The sequence below is a fragment of the Propithecus coquereli genome, unplaced genomic scaffold, assembly GCF_000956105.1.
Source record: "Propithecus coquereli isolate 6110/MARCELLA unplaced genomic scaffold, Pcoq_1.0 Scaffold83, whole genome shotgun sequence".
Classification (NCBI taxonomy): domain Eukaryota; kingdom Metazoa; phylum Chordata; class Mammalia; order Primates; family Indriidae; genus Propithecus; species Propithecus coquereli.
In genome coordinates, this window is record NW_012154507.1 from 3,394,632 (window position 1) to 3,409,289 (window position 14,658).

At 39.4% G+C, this 14,658-nt stretch overlaps 1 pseudogene; it reads left to right on the forward strand.

The window, feature by feature from the left end:
- The first annotated feature begins 4,961 nt into the window (after positions 1–4,961).
- Positions 4,962–5,732, forward strand: LOC105825842 (annotated as a pseudogene).
- The last annotated feature ends 8,926 nt before the right edge of the window (positions 5,733–14,658 follow it).

The following is a 14,658-nucleotide window of genomic DNA, read 5'->3' on the forward strand; positions in this document are numbered from 1 at the left end:
GCTCACGCCTGTAATCCTAGCACTCTGGGAGGCCGAGGAAGGTGGATCGCTTGAGCTCAGGAGTTCAAGACCAGACTGAGCAAGAGCGAGACCCCGTCTCTACTAAAAATAGAAAGAAATTAGCTGGACAACTAAAAATATATATTAAAAAAAAAAATTAGCCGGGCGTGGTGGCGCATGCCTATAGTCCCAGCTACTCAGGAGGCTGAGGCAGAAGGATCGCTTGAGCCCAGGAGTTTGAGGTTGCTGTGAGCTAGGCTGATGCCACGGCACTCTAGCCCGGGCAACAGAGGGAGACTCTGTCTCAAAAAAAAAAAAAAAAGTTCCAGCCTGAACGACAGAGTGAGACCCTATCTCAAAAAAAAAAAAAAGAAAGAAAGAAAAAAAAAAAACTGACAAAGTTAGTTCAAGAAAGGCAATTTGTAAACCAATCCCATTCATGAACATAGATGAAAAATCTTAAGTAAAAATTTAGTAGGCTAGATCCAACAATGTATAAAAAAGATAAAATTTAGCTACTCCATTGGCTTAATTCTGAGAGCACAGGTTGGTTTAACATTAGAAAGTCAATTAATGCTAATTAAAGCACAAAATTAAGGTATTCTTGCATAGAAGTATGTATCTTGCTCAGAGAGATTTGTGCCACCCTACGTTTTTTTTCTATCACTTTGTGGAATTAACTTTGTAAGTCGTTGGAACATGTCACCCAAAGGCTCATAATCACACTAAAGTAGTTTTGTGAGGAGGATAATAATATAAGTGTAAATTTAAACTTCTGCAAAACTTGTTAAAAAAGGAATAATGCTATTGTTCCTTTATTGTAAATTGTATTTAATTTAATAGCTCTCTATCTTCTGTTTTCTCCTTGCATATTTCTGTCAGAATTTGTGTGTCTCTTTTCCAATTGTGGATCCTTGTTTCTCTCACCAGAAAACCCAGGTTTTTGAGGGCAGGAACCATGCTGGTGGGGTGACTGGCATAGTCAATACAGTAAAAACTTTGGAGCTTGACAGGCTCAGGGTTTATAGTCAAGTCTACTGCTGGGGCTGTGTGACTCTGTTGGACCGCTTAACCTCTCTGACTTTCCATTCCTGCTGATCCTTGTAATAAAGATGACAGTGTTTTCCTGCTTAGACTAGCTTCTCAGACAACATGCACAGTCCACATCCGCAGAAGGAGAGCCCACATATCACTTGCCCTGGTCAGAGCTCTGCTAGAAGTGTATGGTTAACCTCAATATTGGGGGATCTCCAATATCTCTTCCAGAGATTCGGAATTTGGACACAGGAGCCAAATCAGTTAATCTGAAGAACTAAACGGCATGGTCATGTAGAGGCGATGCCACCGCCACAGCAGGGGAAAGCTAAAGTGGGGAAGCAGAGAAAATCAATCTAGTGAAAGTGGGAAAGTAGGAAAAAAATTAAAAGAAACAGAAAAACTGTCACATCCATGTTATCACACCTGCTTTTGTGATTCTGGTAACAAAAAACCTAGAGAAAGAAGGATGAAGAGCTGGCATTCTAATTCTTGAAGAATAGTGTGGAGGAGATAATGGCGAATTAAACGTTTTGCCCAAGATTGCAACTAGCCCCCCACAAAGTGTGTTCCTGTCTGAGGACAGCTGGATTGGAGTTGATACCGATGGTAATACTCCTCCAAAAGAGGGAGGAGTATTAATGTGGTTCAGCGAGATAGAAACTCTTCATGACATCATTTCCCCTTCAAATTAAATGTTATAGCAGCTGATTAAAAATAGTAGCTGGGTATATCTAGAATATATAAGGAATTCTCAAAGCCAACATAAGAAAACCAAAAACATATAATTCAATTAGAAAAAGATAAAGACACAGACATTCAGTAAGAGGGTATACATATGGCAAATAAACACATGAAAAGATGTTCGATATCATTAGCCATTATGGAGATGCAAATTAAAACCACAATGAGATACTACTACATGCCTATTAGAATAGCCAAAATGAAAAATAGTGATAACACCAAATGCACAGAAACTTTAATCACATATATTGCTGGTAGGAATGTAAAATCGTACAACCACTCTAGTAAATAGTTTGGCAGTTTCTTTCAAAACTAGAATGAACTTACCATCTGACCCAGCAATTGCCCTCTTAGGCATTTATCCCAGAGAAAGGAAAACTTATTTTTTACGCAGGAACATGTATATGACTGTTCATAGCAGCTTAATTCACAATAGCCCCAAACTGGAAACTACACAAATGTCCCTCAAGGGGTTAATGGTTAAACCATGGTACATCCATACCACAGTATACTACTGAGCAACAAAAAGGAATAAACTTCTGATACACTCAGTACATTGGACTGACCTCAAGGAAATTATGCTGTGTGAAAAAAGCCAATCTCAAAAGGATATAAACTATACCATGCCATTCATATAGCATTCATGAAGTAACATAATTATAGAGATGGGAAACAGATTAGTGGTTACCAAAGTTAAAGGTGAAGAGAGGAGGGATGTGGCTATAAAGGGGTGGCAAGAGGGAGTCTTGTGATGATGGTGCAGTTGAGTATCTTGGTTGTGGTGGCGGTTTCACAAGGCTATACATGCGATAAAATTACATAGAGCTACACACACACACACACACACACACACAAATGGGTCTGTACTGGTAAAACGGGAATAAGTTCTATGGATTGTAGCAATGTCAATTTCTTTGTTTTCATATTGCACTACAGTTATAGAAGATAGTAACATTGCAACAGGCTGGAGGGGGGGGAATAGTTGCTGGGGATATCCTACACCTGGCAATGAAAAACCCTAATGTGGCATTTGTAGCTAATGGGAGAGAATTTATATTCCTGACTCCCTTAGCATGGTTATAGGCTCTTCAGGAACAGACGCAGTTTTTTGTGTCTTCAGAGCCTGGCACAGTGCCTATCCTAAGCAAGGTAATCGATATATTTCTCTTATTAACGCTGATGGAAGTTCTGAGTCCACAACTGGGTAATCTGAGTGATCTTTGTCAGTATACCGAGAAAAATAGTTATCACCATTTTATAGTCCTTCTAATTTTCAGAAGAATAAAGGGATAGTAAGAAAAGAACTATTAGAAATGTTAGCAAGAATTTAAACATAGTATACCTTTTTTTGTTTTTTTTTTTGGCCCTTCTTTTCACAGGTATTGGAGCACACCTCTGTTTCAAGTAAATACTGGTGCACAAACACTAAAAAAAGATTAAAGGATGCTATGATATATTCTTTTAGCAAAACAAAATGATTCAGAATCTTGTCTCAAAATATTGTGTGATAGAGTCTTTTCTATTGAATGACTAACTGGGTGAAAATACTACATTTCCTTTTGTCCTTAGAAATACATAGGTCTCTTATTTATTCTTGAGTTTGAGAAAATTCATCTAGGATATCATCATCTGAAAATTTACAATCTAAGATTTCTCTTATATGATCAATTCTACCATCATCATTGATTCAGGAGTGCTGTTGTCTCTTTACACATAAAGATTCATCTTCTGGTTCATCTAATAATTTTGAGTCATATAATAATTCTGAAATGTCTGCCTCTGTCAATTCTCTTCTCCTTGCCACCATGGATGGAAAATGAAAAATTCTGAATTCTCAACTTGTCCATGAAATCTTAAAGCAAAATATAAAGACAGTTTCTCCAGTTGTCTTTTATACTTTCCTGAAAAATGATGTAATACTTTGGGCAATGCAACAGGAAAACCAAATTTTCTTGTAATTCAATCATGTTAAAAATATAGCTGGGAAAAATTGAAGAATATGATAAAAGATTACTTAAATCATGAAATAGCAAAATGTGAAGTAGGAAAAATAAGATCAGTAAGATCTCATACTATATGTTGGATTTATAAAAGCATCCATGGACCCATAAGGTAATTGCAAAATAGAATGACTTTTGTTCTATTTTTTGAAGTAAATTTCTCTTTGTTCTTTGGAAGAACTCTAAGAATGAATGAAACTCATAAAATGGTATCTTTACAAATAGAAATGCTCCAAAAAGAAAACAAAAAACTAAAATCAGCCAGGCATGGTGGCTCACGCCTATAATCCCAGGCCAAAGTGGGAGGATCGCTTGAGATCTGGAGTTTGATACCAGCCTGGGCAACATATTGAGACCCTGTCTCTACAAAAGTGAAAAAATTAGCCAGGAGTGGTGGCATGCACCTGTAGTCCCAGCTACTTGGGAGGCTGAGGCAGGAGGATCTCTTGAGCTCAGGTATTTGAGGTTACAGTAAGGTATGATGGGGCCACTACACTCCAGCCCGGGTGACCCTGTCTCGAACCCACCCCCCAAAACCTAAAATCTGTTTCAGTGGAGCCTGATGGTTAATAATGAGTTTTTGTTAAATTTTTTGGATAACAAAGTTACAGAGACAGACACTATTGCTTGCCATTCCCCTCTTTTTACTTAGTTTAATGGAACCCTCACTTTGTTTTGTAACAGCAACCAGGCAGTTGACATGAGTCAATTGTGGCAGTCCCATTCTTCTTTGCCAGCAATGGGTCTATGGGTGGCCACGTTCTAGACAATGAGATAAAATCTCCTCAGGGCTTCCTTGCTGACCTAGAAAGACACTACAAGGAGGAAGTGCTCACTTTCCCTGCTGTATTTGAACCCCATTTGCTCAGAGCTATAGCAGTCGTCTGTGTCAACGTGGAGACATTGACAACAGGCTGAGAATAACCAAGGAGAGAGTTGTTAAGAACTTAAGTCCTTGATGACATCACTGAGTACCAAGTCATGCCTGCAAGGCCACCTCCAGACTTGTGGTTGTTTAAGCCAGTGGTCCTCAGCCTTGCGCATGAGAACCACTCTAATGCCCAGGCCACACCCCAAACCAATGAAATCAGATCTCGCCAGGTGGGAGCCAGGCTTCCTGAGTGATTCCAACGTGCAGCCAATTTCAGGAACTACAGGCTTTCCTCTTTTCCGGCTGGAACCATGAAGGGTATGGAAGAGAAGAAAAAGAAGGTTTCTGCTCTGCCAAGAAAAAGTGAAGGAATTTCTCAGAGCTGAAGATCAAATGCCTGAGAAAAGTTTTACCCCAAAGATGCTTCAAAAGGCAAGGAGGAAGCTTATTGATGAAAAAGCTAAGCAGTATCACAAGGAATATAGGCAGATGTACAGAACTGAGGTTGGAATGGCTAGGATGGCAAGGAAAGCTGGAAGCTTCTATGGACCTGCAGAACCCAAATTGGCGTTTGTCATCAGGATCAGAGGTATCAGTGGTGTGAGCCCAAAGGCCCGAAAGGTGTTATGTCTTCTTCGCCTTCCCCAGATCTTCAATGGGGCCTTTGTTAAGCCCAGCAGGGCTTCAATTAACACGCTGAGGACTATAGAACCGTATAGTGCATGGAGGTACCCAAACCTGAAGTCAGTAAATAAACTAATCTACAAGTGTGGTTATGGCAAAATTAATAAGTGAATTGTGTTGACAGGTAACGCTTTGATTGTTTGATCTCTTGGTAAATATGGCATCATCTGCATGGAGGATCTGATTCATGAGATCTATACTGTTGGAAAACGCTTCAAAGAAGCAAATAACCTCCTATGGCCCTTCAAGTTACCATCTCCACGGGGTGGAATGAAGAAGACAGCCCATTTTGTAGAAGGTGAGATGCTGGCAACAGGGAAGACCAGATCGATAGACTTATTAGAATAATAATTATAATAATAAGCCCATTCTTAGATACCTTAGTTCATCTAAGGTAGCTACCATGATTATGTTTGTAATCTGGTGAGTTAACAAACAGTGACTGCTTTCAAATTGGGGGAAAAAAAAAGTACTGCAGGTTTAAGCCACATTTAGATGGGTATTACATTTCTAGTAGGGGAAAAAAATTCTACATGGTACAGTTACTGATAGAAAACATATTTAATTTCAGCTAGATAAAACTCAGAGCCCCCAAATGGTGAAAAGATCAGAACCAGTTTGTTTTCTCATCAGCTTTGGTTCATCCATCTGTGAAACATTCATAACACTGCAGTTAATTTCCACAAATACTTGGATGACTGGCTGAGACAAATGTACAGTAGCAGTTGTGATGCTAAAAATAAAAATTTAGCCAGAACAACAAAGAAACATGGTTTTGCACCTCTCTGTTGAGCTGTTCCATTCCCTTTGTCTTTATCGTAATTTTCAATTTGCTTTTTTAATGCTGGTATTTCTAGCAAAATGGTGGCCTCCAGTCTGGTCTTAATAGGGAGCGCATTTCTGAGATTTTCAGGTGTAAATTAATCAACCAAAAGGCATCAGGAGACTTCTGCATGAGGAATTGTTCCCGTAAGATTGTAAGCCTCTGCCATCCCCTCTCACGTCTGTGCTTTTATTAGGAGGAGAGCTGCAAAATACAAACAAGCACGCCAACAAAACAAAACAAAAACGGGGCATGGTAAAAATTTCTATTACTCTAGAGTTTTAAGCCTGACTCTGAAAACTGGCAAATCACTTGCTGAATTACTGACCACACAAAATGTTTTCCTTTGGTGCTCTAAAGATCCCATTAAATAACGGAAATAAAGTGAAAATAAAATGGAAATAAATCCACAAAATTAATGATGAAGTAGAGCGGGTGGGGGACATCCATGCATGAGAGAATTCCAATAAATTTAGGAAGACAAAAAGAAGTATACCCGATGGAGTGAGGCAGGGAAGCCACAGCCTAGACCAGCCCCAAACGTTAACTGGCACAGGAGTCACCCGGGAATCTTGTTAAAATGCGGATTACTAGGTCTAGAGTAGGGCAGGAGAGTCTCCATTTCTAACAAGCTCCCAGGGGATGCCACCTAAGCTGTCCTGGTCGGAGGACCAAGTCGAGTAAGCTGCAGGGGCGAATAAATAAGGTGGCCGGGGCAGAGGAAGAGCGAAGTGTGCGGGAGGGACTGCAGACTGGGTCAGGAGTGAGAAGTGGGGCTAGAGCCACCGAGATTAATTTCAGGGGCCGAAGACCCGTTATCCACAGCGTCCAGAGAGCCTATTGCCACAGAATTCGAGTCCAGAGGTACTCCACCTTAAAATTTTTAAAAAGAAATCTAGCATTTGTGTGAAATATCCCGATTTTGTTTCACACTTGGCAGCTAATTAAAATGAAAGGCTTCTGAGCTAAAGAGAATGAGCACGTTTTCCAGGGAGAACGAGAGCAGCATATTCTGGCATTTCTGGGTCCTGTGCGCCCACAGAGTCTGACAAGGAGGTGAACACGGATGGCAGGACAACGAGTGGCTAGGCAGCACTGGGAACTCGGAATCGCAGGAAGGTCTGACCAAGGAGGGTGGAGGTAAAGCAGAATCCCCATTTCAGTTTCATACAGGTGGTCGCCATCCTGCCCTCTGGAGAAGGAATCCTCCATGCTGCTCGCTCTGCAGGGACCCACAAGTCACAGAGTCACAGAAAGGAAAATTCTTCCCATTGGTCTTTCATGCCTTAAGAGGAACAGATCAGGGACATTTCAATGGTGGTTATAGAAGAGAACGAAAATGTTATAAATGGGTTATGTGAAAGTAAAGGGGCAGCCTTTAGAAGAGGGGAGGAGGGTAAGGAACTCGTGTGCTGATGTCCTCTGCTCATAAAGTAGAAGCTCCCTTCACTTTCTAGAGTGGCCAGAACAAAAGTCCAGACTTAAGTATGCTGATTGAAGATACAGAGGTGACCAGTAGAAGAACTAAGAATAGTGATGTCACTATGGGGGGTGGTGATAAGTGGGCAGTAAGTTAAAAGTAAATGTACAAAGTCGATGAGTAAGAAATAGCAGTTGGAACATATTATTTAGAGACTCACTACTCACTACTGGAAGAATCCAAAGCAGAAAGGGTTGGTCAAAAGATACTGCCTCGGGCGGGGCACAGTGGCTCACATCCTTAATCCCAGCACTTTAGGAGGCCAAGGTGGAAGGATAACTTGAGACTGAGAGTTCAAGACCAGCCTGGGCAACATAGCAAGACCCCATCTCTATAGAAAAATTAGCCAGGCGTACGTAGTGGCATGGGCCTGTAGTCCCAGCTACTGGGAGAGGGTAAGGCAGGAGAATCACTTTAGCCCAGGAGTTGGGGGGGTGCAGTGAGCTATGATGAAGCCACTGCACTCTAGTCCAAGCAACAAAGCAAGACTCTGTCTCAAAAAAAGAAAAAAAAAAGTAAGTACCTCAGAGGAGCAGAGCCAAATGTGGAACTGTGGCTTTCTATTATAAGCTCAATTTTTCTATTTGATTTTTTTCTGACTGTATGTGTGTATCACTTTCATTAATTATGAATGTGCGTATGTACATATATATCTTAAAGCTTATATGATTGCAAATTACAGGAAACAAGTACAGTCGAGAGCACCCCAGTTCACATGAAGAAGAGGTTGTGAAGAAACATGTTGAACTCACACACAGTACTGATGGACTTAAGGCAGTAAGAGTGTGAATGATGAAGCAAGCATTAATGTTTAGGGGATCTGGTTAAAGGGTGTATGGGAATTCTTTGACTATTTTTGCAAATTTTCTTTAAATCTGAAATTATAAAATAGATTTTTTTTAAGACCCTGGAAAATCTAGAGTCTCGTATGTTTTTCTTCCCCTTCTGTACTAGGCATTTCAGCATCTTTGAAAAATAGCTTACTGTAAATGAGAAATGTGGGATTCATTACAAAACTTCGGAATAACATTTAGACATTTGAGAGCTAAAGAAAAATAAAATGTCCTGCTCTTTGTAGGAAACCATCTGTGTGTTGTCTGATGGAGCTTGGAGATTTGCTTGACAACTGCGAGGTGCAGGCAAGCCACGCTTGCCTGGAGGCGGTGCAGACAGAAGCAGGCGCAGAGAGTCTGTGCTGTCTGTCTGGGGCTCTACCAGAGAGGGAGGCTGGCAGTTCCTGACAAAGGCAAGCTTGGCACTACTGAATCAGGAGATAACATTTTCCATTGATCGTACATGACTTACATTTCTTTAGGCTGCCCCCTACACATTGCTGAGAGTATAACTTAATTTGATATCCCCGATAAAAGTTCAGCACTTTCATTTGTTTTCACTGAAAATGAATGTTTATTTAAAACATGTACTTCAATTATCAATACCGTTTACTGATTGCTTAGCATGTAACAGGCCATGATCTCAGATCTGTTTGAACTGGGTTCTATTATCCCCATTTTACAGATAAGGAGGCTGAGTTTAGAGGGGCTGAATAACTTACCTAAGGTCACGTGCTTGTGATATCCCTGTGCTTTAGATTTTTGTCTAAGTATAGAATAAGGAAAAGTCTCTTAAAAATGAGTAATTTGCTTATCTATAGATGCTGACAAAGATCATCTTAGTGACACTGTCCTTAAAGTGATAGTAAAAGATGAAGGAGGACTCTCTTGTGCTTTTTTTTTTCAATTTTTGTTAAAATATTAATGTTTGTGGTTTTCTTATATTACTTTATTTTATTTTATTTTTTAATTTCAAAATATTAAGAAGGTACAAATGTTTTTGTTACATGGATACTTCTTACAATGCTTAAGTCTGGGCTTTTAGTGTGCCCATTACCTGAATAGTGTTCTTTGTACCTGATAGGTACCTGACAGGTAAGTTTTTAACCCTCTTCTCCTCCCCCGCCCCCTTCTTGATTTCCAATGACCTTTATATCTCTTTGTGCCTGTGTGTGCCCGTCCATTAGCTCCCAATTATTAGAGAGGACATGTGGTGTTTGTCCATTGCTGAAATACTTCATTTAGGATAATGGTCTCCAGTTCTATCCAGTTTCCTTTTTATGACTGAGTAGTACCCCATGGTGTATATATATATCACGTTCTCTTAATCCACTCATGAATTGATGGGCACTTAGGACTCTCTTGTTAATAAGAGATTTTTATAAAATTAACTGGATAATAAGAAATTCATCAAAATCAAAAAGTATCTATGAAAATTTTGTTATAACATGGAAAAATTCATAAAATATAGTGATAATTTAGTGGTAAAAAAAAAGCAAGTTACCAATGGAATGTCACAATGTAAAATAAAACATAACTGCACGTAGGAAAACTGCTTAAAAAGAAATACAGCAAATGGTTATAACATTGTGAGATTATAGGAGATATTTTCATCCTATTGAAAATAATCGTCGCTATTTTTCAAATTAAAAACTGTATATCATTATTAAAAATATTAAATGCTTGCTTAGCAATCACAAAAACCCACTTAATATATAGCAAAGTAGATGTCCTGTCTGAAGGGATTCAAACAATGTAAATTTTTTATAAAAATAAACCAGATTTGAAAGGATAAAGGGAATTTAAAATGAGGAATATTTATGCTTAAAACATGGAAAATTCATACAGTATTTGCTAAATGGTTCGGCAATAACTTGACTGTCATTTTGCCTTACAGGTGCTTGCCAGCCTGCTCTCGATGGGAAGAAAGAAAATGTCAGGGTAGACCCCTGTGCAGGAAAATCAGATTATTTCTGGGTCTCTCTCCCGATCACTAACAGTGACTGTTGAGTATTTGTGGAGGGACTGCTCCTCTTCCTTAGGATCAGAAAACCCTGCAGATAAATCTGTTCTTCTGCTCTGTCTGCATGGCACAAAAATACCCACCCAACAGCCTTCAAGGAAACTGTGGCATTCTCAGCTGATGGTTATTTGCTCAGTATTATTAAATCCCAAAAGGACAGTGTATAAACATAATATTTGCTCATTTCCCTTTAGCAGGCATAATAGTAATATTTATGAAAGCTTGCAAAGAGCCACTTGATGCAAGAGCCAGGTGACTATAAATGACAGAGGAAATTCACCTGAATTGGTTCAAGATGTGTGTTGCTGGGAAACTATGTCCACGGGCGAATAAGCATATTGATTCTTGGGAAATAGTGATGTTAAGTAAATGAACAGACAGGTGCAGCCACACAAACACCATTTAGCCTCTTCTCCCCTCCCCCCTTAGATGACAGGCTTGCTCTTGTTTTGTATTAAAGCTGATGGAAGATTTTGAGGAATGAGAAGAATAAAGGGATGATCATCATAATTATTACTTAGGTACCTTTACCAGGACCTTTAGCATACATTACTTCTAATTTTCAGAACAACTTTTCCCTTTTTGCAAGTGAGGAAATTGCAGCCCAGAGAGGTTATTTCCCCAGGGTCACATGGTAAAAGGTTGAGCTAGGATTTGGAAGCCAGAACTGTCAGACTTCAGCCTGGGCTCTTTTCACCAAAGCTGCCAAATGATCATTTCCTTGTGATCAGAGGAAAATATTAAAATAACAAGAAATTTCTTAGTGGAGACAAAAGGGTACTGAACATGGCTTTAGATTCTGTTTGTGGGAATTGGATGGATGTTTGCCAGTAGAAACTTTTTCTGGTGTTTTCCTAATATTTAATAGAGGAACATATTTTGGGTCTCAGTTAGATTTCCAGAGAATAGAGGGCAGGGACATATCTCCATTGTGTTCATGATGCCTATTGCAAAACAGGAGCAAATGGGAATAACAAGGCTTTCAGGTTTGGAGCCAGTGAGATGTCCCTTGTTAGCTGTATGACTTTGGGGGAGTCAGGACGTCTGAGCTTCATCTATATACATGGGGATTATAGCACCCATGTTGCAGAAGTGTTTAAGGGGTCTGGATTTTATTACACAATCCTGGGAGTAAGAGTCACATTATTTTTCTAAATCAAATTTAACCTGACTTCAACCTCTATTTGAAGCTCAGACCCCACTCTGCCTCTCAGCTGCTCCCAAGGCATGGCTTTTGGTGGTCAGACTTAGCATTGCTCAGGAGTGGGCCAAGAGCTTCTACCACCCAAGGAAATTCCCCCCAAATCCCTCTCCTTCAGTGCAGAGCAGGGTTTCCCCGTGCATGGTGGGACTGTCACTACTGCAACATGACATGCTTTCATAGGTACACTGAGAGACAGATTTTTTTTATTTCAAGAGTTATATAGTTAATATTTATTAATAATTCAAGCTAATATATTAAGCCCATGATCTTTAGCTTACTTTTAAAATAACTTTAAGTTAAAATATGAGTCAGTATTAAGTGAATAATAATAATTTCTTAATATTACCATCAGTAATATTGCAAAAATCTTGAAGAGCTGCAGTGATTTCTCATGTCTGGGAGACATTTGTCTAGGCACAGTGCTATCCAATAGAAATATTAATATCACGTGAGTCACAAATGCAAACCACCTATGGGTATGTAATTTTAAATTTTCTAGTAGCCACATTAAAAAAGAAATAGGTGGCATTCGTTTTTACTAATTTATTTAACCCAAGGTATCTAAAATATTATTCAATATGTAATTAATATAAAAATTATTTGAGATATTTTACAATCTTTCTTCTTTAATACTAAGTCTTTGAAACATGTATTTTAACATGTATGTATTTTAAACTTACTGTACATCTTATTCAGGGTATGTTTCAGGTGCTCGTTAGCCACATGTGGTTGCTGTACTGTGGGCAGCAGGTCTAGGAGAGGTGAGGAGAGATTCTGCCACTTGGGCCTCCAAATTCCACAGTGGCTTTCACCAAACATTTTTTTGCTCAAGTAACTCCAAAAGAATTTTAGAAACCTGTGTGTGCCCCCACGCTCCTCTGCCTCACACACATGTTGGTAGATTGATTGCTATGGTTGTATAAGATTAAATAGTTATAAAGAATATAGTTTGCAGTGTCTTTTAAACAATGGCTTTTTTTTTTTTTTTGAGACAGAGTCTCACTGTGTTGCCTGGGCTAGAGTGAGTGCCTGGTGTCAGCCTAGCTCACAGCAACCTCAAACTCCTGGGCTCAAGTGATCCTCCTGCCTCAGCCTCCCGAGTAGCTGGGACTACAGGTATACACCACCATGCCAGCTAATGTTTTCTATATATTTTTAGTTTTCCAGCTAATTTCTTTCTATTTTTCTTTTAGTAGAGATGGGAGTCTCACTCTTGCTCAGGCTGGTCTCAAACTCCTGAGCTCAATCAATCCTCCTGCTTGGCCTCCCAGAGTGCTAGGATTACAGGCATGAGCCACTGCATCTAGCCGGAAATCCATTTCTAAAAAACAGAACTGGTTCTGACTCCCAGTTCATGCCTACTGGGTCATGTAGCCATGGATGAATATTATTTATTGCTAGAACGAGACAAGATTCAGAATCAATTCCATTCCAGTTTTTGTTTTTATAGATGTAAGCACTGAATAGATGGGACTATCAGGAGTTTTGTTTTTAACAACTCTCTTATTTACCTGTCTTCCAAGTTGTACGTGGAAGATTACATCATACATAATATATAATATATAATAACATATAAAATAATATAAAAATTATTTTAAATGATGTATGTATAAGCTGACAACATGATTAGGTACTCCTTCAATTTTTTTTTTTTGAATGTGATGATAAATTTTATTTTATTTATTTATTTATTTATTTTTATTTCAGCATATTATGGGGGTACAGATGTTTAGGTTACGTATGTTGCCCTTGCCCCCCGCCCCAAGTCCGAGTTTCAAATATGTCCATCCTTCGGGTGGTGCGCATTGCACTCTTTGTGTATGCATATACCTGTCCCCTCCTCCCTCCTACCCCCTCCCCCCTGCCCAACATCCAGTAGTTGTTATTCTTATATGTGCACTTATGTGTTGATCAGTTAATACCAATTTGATGGTTACTCCTTCAATTTTGGTGAAAGCAAATAACTGAGAGCCACTTGGCTTACAAAAAGATACATTACCCAGTCACTATTGCTACTCTCTACACAGATACCAACATTCTGAACTGTCCCTTTGCAGGGTGCCTGCGGCAATATATCATAGGAAGATATGGGATGCCTGAGGCAGATGACTTTGTTTTGGTAAGGTCAGAGCAGAGCAGGGCAATCATGAAAGGGGAGAAGGGAGAGGAGATTTGCCACAAGCAGATCCCTCTGGACAAAGTACAGGTGGACACTGATGACATGGAAATTGGCCAACACCCCCTGGAATGAGGCTTGATGCTGGAGTCTTGGGACAAGGCAACAAGGGACAAAGACCTGCCTCAGGAGAACAAGCATGAAGAAAATGATCATTGCCGATCATCTGACCATTCCTTTTTTTCCCCTGGGGGTTAGAATGATGGGTTGGTCCAGCTGTGGCTCTGGAATTCAAGCTACTCGCTAGCTGAACAAATTACTGATATTCTACAAGTAAAACCAGTTTCTTCCTCTACAAAATGGGAATAATAGTTCTTACCTCTCAAGGGCTTTAGAAAGCTTCCCTGACACCATGACTACAAAGTACTATTTCCCACTAGTTTCCTGCTAAATTTCTCTTGTCTGTTTCCTCAATAATCTTCCCTGTTTATTCACATTTGACAGCTATGTTGCTCTGTGCATTTCAGCTGATAACAGAGATCAGATCCTATTTTTTCCCTGGGATGTAAGCTAAGTCTAATTAAGCTAATCTTCAGATCCATTTTGTTTCTCTATAACTGTCTTTTTTTATTTTCAATAGGTAAGGTTTTGGTTTAATCTTGACACATTAGAAGGAATCAATCTGAGAAACATGGATGGGTGGAGGTGAGGGCAGTTAAGAGTGAAGAGTAAGTATATTTCTGGGTATTCCTTACCCCATTTTGTAGACTTCTCCAACTATTGACATCCAAATAAATGCAGACTTGAATCAGTAAAATCCTAAACTAATTGGAAAGCCAGGACAG